The sequence below is a fragment of the Canis lupus genome, chromosome 29, assembly GCF_048164855.1.
Source record: "Canis lupus baileyi chromosome 29, mCanLup2.hap1, whole genome shotgun sequence".
In the NCBI taxonomy this organism is placed as follows: Eukaryota; Metazoa; Chordata; class Mammalia; order Carnivora; family Canidae; genus Canis; species Canis lupus.
The window spans coordinates 17,340,391-17,346,968 of NC_132866.1; positions in this window are offsets into that span (position 1 = coordinate 17,340,391).

A 6,578-nucleotide genomic window follows, 5' to 3' on the forward strand; every position below is an offset into this window, starting at 1 on the left:
TTACTCACTCTGGTTTTCTTTGGGAAACTTGCTCTCTGGCCCCCTCTGACCTTTGGATGGGGCTGACCTACCCCCTGGTTCCCAGGGCTTGGCCCATAATGCAGCCCTGACCAATGGGCATATTCAGATCCTCTAATTCCAGAGATTCATTTAGGATGGACACATAGCTCTAACCAGTCCAATGAGGTTGTTTTGTTTTGTTTTTGTTATTGTTTTTGAACTAACTATTGGGATAGAAAAGCCCTGTTTCTGATGGAATCGCTGGACATAAGGATCATGTCAGGCTGCAATTCCTGGAGTCTCCACACAGAGCAAGCATGCCTGAATAGAAGAGTGTGAAGAAGAGACCAAATCATAGGAGCTTTCATGAAACCCTGGATCCAGCTGTACCTGAAGTCAAACTTACCTCTGACCTTTTCAGTGTGCGAGCCCCCCCAAATCCAGGTTTTGGCTTAAGCCTGTTTGAGCTTGTTGTCTTTCCTTTGTAATCAAAAGAGCCATGGCTAATACACCATCTGGCTCTTTCATTCTGCAACCCAAAATCAGGAAGTGGCTTGCCCAAGGTCTCCTGGTCAGGGATAGACCTGGATTAGCATCTAAGCCCCCTGATGTCCACTCCAGGGCTCTTTCACAGTTTTTCTTCCCGTTTGAGGCAGCACAGCACAGTTATTCTAGATTTGTTGGAATCCCAATAACAAAGTTTTAGGAGACTTTGGTGGCAAGGCTCTCCTATGATTGGCAGGGACTGGCCTCTGCAGATCTGACTGTTTAGTTGAGGCAGTTATGATTCCTGCACTATCTCAGGGGATTCAACAAGCATAGCTCAGACACACCGCCCTCAATCTTTCTTCTTTTGATGGGGAGGACAGTTCATTAGACGAACATCCTGATACCTGGGGTTCACCATCCTGAGGTTCACCACCCCACACGGATATGGCTGGCTGTTAACATGTTGACATAGGTCCATCTTGATTGGTGAAGGGCCCCTGCCTTGAGCTCCCAGAGGGCCTCGTGCTGCTGCCATTACAGGGTTAATGTCTGGATTATGGGGAAGGGCCTTCAAATCCTATTCCAGCACTGGTACCAGAGTCTGTTCTGAATTTATTTTGAATTTTAGCTCTGTACACACACACACATGCACAGCCCAAGAGGGAAACACAAGAAAGAAAAGTCACAATCTGTTTCTCCTCATAGAAAGGGGACTCCTGCGATGGTTTTAACAGTTTTTTGGTGCCTTCTCATCTGTCCCCATAGAGATATTGGCTCATGGTGGTGGTTTTATAAGGAAATGAGTATTGGGGATGACTTGGTGGCTCAGCGGTTGAGTGTCTGCCTTTGGCTCAGGTCATGATCCTGGAGTCCCGGGATTGAGTCCCACATCAGGCTCCCTGTAGGGATCCTGCCTATGTCTCTGCCTCTCTTTCTGTGTCTCTCAGGAATAAATAAATAAAGTCTTTAAAAAAAGAAAAGGAAATGAGTATTGGACCAGGAAAGAGTATGCCGGGATTCTAATCCCAGCTCTAGCCCTAAACCCGTGTGGACCCAACTCAACTTTTCTCTGCCTCGTGCATTAGGAATCTGAAGGCAATGCCTGCTGGCCCCTCTCCTGGGATGCTGCCATGATTCTTAAAAAGCACCAATGAATGGGTCATCATTATCTTGTTTTAAAGAGTCAGTTTTAGGGGTTCCTGGGTGGCTCAGTCAGTGTGGTAGGTCTGGCTCCACTCGGTCATGATCTCAGGGTCCTGGGATTGAGGCCTGCATCCGGCTCCTTCCTTCCAAGGAGTCTACTTCTCTCTCTCCCTCTACCCTCTCCGCTACTCCTGCTCTTGCTCTCTCTCAAATAAATAATATATATAAAATTTTTTTTTTTTAAGAGGCAGTTTTAGTTAACATCTCTTGAGTGCGTGCTATGGGCCAGGCACAGGTGAGGCACAGGCATTGGGCCTTGACACGTATGGGCTCATTCAGTTCTCCCCTCTGGGAGGCGGCCACTGCGCGATCACTACGTGCAGGTGAGGAAGCTAAAACCGATAGCGGTTCAGTTACTCCAGGCTTACACAGGACATGCTGCCACCCTTGAGGCCACCTACCACAATGGGAGTGGCTTGGGCTTGGGAATCGGAACCTCCCCCACAACCCTGGGTTCAAGTCCTGGTTATGTGGTTTGTAGGGTCTGTGCTAAGTTTCCTTTTCTTTTTAAAGAGATTTTACTTATTTATTTATTTGAGAGAGAGAAAGAGAAAGAGAGAGAGAGCACAAACAGGGGGAAGGAGTGGGACAAGCAGACTCCACGCCAAGCACGGAGCCGGATGCAGGGCTCAATCCCATGACCCTGAGATCACGACCTAAGCCAAAAATCAAGAGTCAGACACTTAACTGACTGAGCCACCCCGGCGCCCCACTAAGTTTCCTTTTCTGTAAAACAAGAATATTAATAGTAACTACTGGCTACAGTAGTGGATTAACTGTGGATTAACTGAAATAAGACCAAGGGTTGCCAGATTTAGCAAACGAAACCAAACAAACAGCATACCCAGTTAAATTGGAATTTCAGATAAACAGTGAATTTTTTCTTAAAAAAGCATAAGTTGGGGATCCCTGGGTGGCTCAGCGGTTTAGTACTTGCCTTCGGCCCAGGGCGTGATCCTGGAGTCCTAGGATTGAGTCCCACATCGGGCTCCCTGAGAGGAGCCTGCTTCTCTCTCTGTGTCTCTGCCTCTCTCTCTGTGTGTCTCTCAGGAATAAATAAATAAAATCTTAAAAAAAAAAAAAAAGCATAAGTATGTCCCATGCCATCTTAGGTATATACTTATAATGAAAAACTATTTATTACTTATCGACAACTTAGATTTAACTGGGTGGACTGGATTTTAGTTGGCAACCTGCATAAGAGCTGCTTAGCACGGTGCCTGGCCTATAAGGAATATTAAGAAATGGTAGGTGTTCCCTTGGGGACCTGAGTTCTGAACGAAGGTTTGGTGGGATTGGGGAGTGACAGATGCAGGGAGGGCCAGACTGGGAGGCTCTAAGTCACCAGCACTGGTCTTGGACCTCAGTGACTGTTTCTGGAGGCTGATGAGAAGCCTAGAGCAGACATAGGCTGCCGGAGAAATGAGACTTTGATGCAGAGCCCTTTGGCCTTCATCTCAGTTCTGGTCCCTGCTGGGCTTACAGTCCCCACCTACATGACCCGGTGTGCTGTCTGGGGCCGACCCAAGGGACTGGGCCAAGCCCGCACCCGGGGTCCCCACCAGCTCCCTGTAACCCCGCTCCCTGTAGAGGCCAGTGCTGCTTCCATGCTAACAGTTCTCAGGGGCTCCCTGGTCTGGGAGGACAGTGTGTCCCCAGGCTTCAGAGCATCCTGGAAGCTCTGGGGTCATTCTGCCACAGTCACACAGTGAAGAAGAGAAAGTGAAATAACAAAACCCCCAAACACCCAGAGCTCTCCAGAAAAGGGAACAAAGGGAGGGAAGAAAGAAAATCGTCCTGAAGTGAAGGTTTGCACCAAGTCATGCCGGGTTTAAGGAACCTGACCCAGCAGAGCCTGGAGTCACCAGATAATGATGATGCCGGTGCTTTACCTGAGCACTGTTCGTCTGACATCCAGCACCTTCCAGGCCCTCACTTCCTGGACCAGGCAGCTCTTTAGGGGTAATACCGACTCCCAAGGCCTCCCTGGTAGGCACACGCTGTGGCCAGGTCCTCTTAACCACCTCACTGGGTCAGCTTGCGAAGCCAGGGGAAGGCCTTGTACTGCTCACTCCCTCAACTCACAGCTTCACTTCAGTTTGGCTTCAGAACATAGTGATGAAGAGCACAGACTTTTAAGATAGACTGAAGTTTGAATTCTGGCCTTGCCACTCTCTTTGTGTTTCAGGGCCAGCATGTTAACCTCCCCAGGCCTCAGTTTCCTCAGCTGTAAAAAGGATCTACTTCCCCCTCCTGCCTTGTTGGGTCATTGGAGGAAGCAGCCAGCAGATCGCAGCCAGCTGCCTCCTGGGCACCTGGAGATGCTGCAACCAAAGCGTGGAGTGTGGCCTGGTCCCTGCAGGCACGTGGTCAACGGCAGCTCCTCCGACGGCCGCACTGAGCCCTCCCAGGGTGCCCAGAATCTTGGGAGATACGGATCCAGGTGGCAGGAGTCCCCACCCTGGGAGGTTTTACAGTTTGATTGGGAGGCATACCATGAGATCCTTCGAGAAAAAGACATAACTACTTTCCTGTAATTAAACTGCAGAGCCTGGGATTTGGAATGGAGACGGTGTGGCCTGGGGTCTGCGTGGGGAGAGTGCGGTGCTGGGCACTGGCAGAGATGAGTGGGGTAGGGGCTGGGTGACTTAAAGAAGATGCTAGGCCACTGGCCCCATGAGGAACCTACAGTCTGGAAAGCCAGCCACTCTTGTCTCAGTCTTTTGGCCAGCATTTTTTGGTGGAGGATCCCAAACCATGTCAGGAATGGCTTGAGCCATTCTTCCTCACCCATCGAGAACATTCCAAGTAACCATGCAATGGCTGCCCAAAACCACAGCCTTCTCCCGGCGGGTCAGGGAGCCACGAACCTTCTCTGCCCCCACCCATGAGCACAGCTTTTGCGGATGTTCCCACCACCTGCTTGCCAAGCCCTGCCTCCCCATCTGTCCAGTGACACTAGGTGAGGGCTGCCGAGGAGCTGCAGACGGGGTTGTGCTGCCAAGCCGCTTCCAGTCTAACCAGGGGAGACGGAGCTCAGCTTCCCATTGTTTCTCAGGCAGGTGCTGTGTGCAGTTAAATCATTTCTTGGAGGCATTCAAGAGGATGGTAGTCTTGCACTTTCCAGATGTTTCTGCGATGATTGGAACAGTTCGGTAGAGATCACAATGGTGTTTTTTTTTTTTTTTTTCTTCATGTGCATCATTTCTGGTGAGTCACCTGGCCATCTAGTGAGAAAGGGCAGGAGGTATTGCTGTTTTAATCCCCACGTAGCAGACAGGAAACTGAGCTTCAGAGAAGCAAAGTGCTGTGCCCTGGGTCACCAGGGGGAACGTGAAGTGTACCTCCTCTGCATAATCATCAAGCCCACCACGTCCCTCCTGGAAAGCAGGGCCTGTTCTATACAAATCTGTCCTTGTCCTGCTGCCTACGTTTTATACAGTGGTGTGCTGGTAAATGCTTAACAACCGGCTCTCAGGGAAGAAGAAAAATCCCTGATTTGCAGTGTTTGCCCATTTCTGTAGTGTAAATACTCACGGAGACCAATTTCAAGCTACCCCTGTGATATCAGCCACTTGCAAAACTCCTGAACATTTAATAATTGGCTCTTATAAGCCAGTAGGAGCTGGCCCAGCATGCTGGTGTGCACAGAGTGCCTTACATAGGACGGAACTAAGACATACTGATGAGGTCAGTGATTACAATGTTCCTCAATCCTTCCGAATTCAAATGCTCTAGGAGTGGGGGCGCCTGAGTGGCTTAGTTGTTTGAGCATCTGCCTTAGCCTCAGGTCATGATCCCAGGGTCCTGGGGTCAAGGCCCTGTCCTGGGCTCTCTGCTCTGCTGGGAGTCTGCTTGTCCCTCTCTCTCTGGCCTCCTCCTTGCTCCTGTGTGCTGTCTCTCTCAGATAAATAAATAAAATCTTTGAAAAAAATACCCTGGGAGCCCCCTGTGTACACTGAAGGAAGGATGGGGTTTGGAGGGCTTCCATCCCCACTGTGGGCGGTTTCCCAGAGGTCAAGTACTGTGATTGGTTGGAGGCCCCCGGTGTTGGCAGGGAAGGAAGGAGGCCCATCTGGAGAAGGAGAGAAGGAATATGAGTGAGATGAAGAGAACAGGAGAGAGAGAGAAGACAGCAGCAAGAAAGGAAGAATGACAGGAAAGGCAGGGGGAATGGCAGGAGGAGGGAAGGGGCCCAGACCCAGGAGATGGGGAGCAGCGCTCTGGGCGGATGCTCCTGGCAGGTGCTGGCGTGGGAGGGCGTGGGAGACGCTCAGCAAACACTGCGGTGCTGGGATCCCGACCTCATCTCCCAGGGAGATCCCGAGATGTGTGAAAGTGGAGACTCTACCCTTCATTTCTGCCTCCGCGGTACAACTGCCTCCAAGTGCTCACAGATATTACTTAGCATTCTCACTACAGTTTTGCAAGGCAGAAAACAGAGGCTTGGCAGATCCAGTAAATTATTCAAACTTACCCAGCCTTCGAGTGACGGGGTCAGGATTCAGACTCTGCTCTTGTATGCTACTTCTGGAAGGATCTGACATCTTCTGGCAAATGAACGGTGAATGGTCTTCACACCCAGAGACCTCTCCATTCTCCTTCTTTTCCATAGCACACATTTTTCATTTGGCAAATTAGAACCTCAGTACATCGTCACAAGCCTGTAACCTGGGTTCTCCAAACCCTGAAGCATGCGCGCTGGATATTAACCCACTGGGATTAGGAACGATGAGACTTCCTAAGATACCCATCTTGGTTCTGTAGAGCATGCAGTGGACACGGGTGTAGGGAGGGAGCAGATGCACCTCTGGATTTTGCCATTGTGGGGTTCATTACACATTATTACTCCCTGACAACCCTGCGAGAGGGGATATTGCCACCCC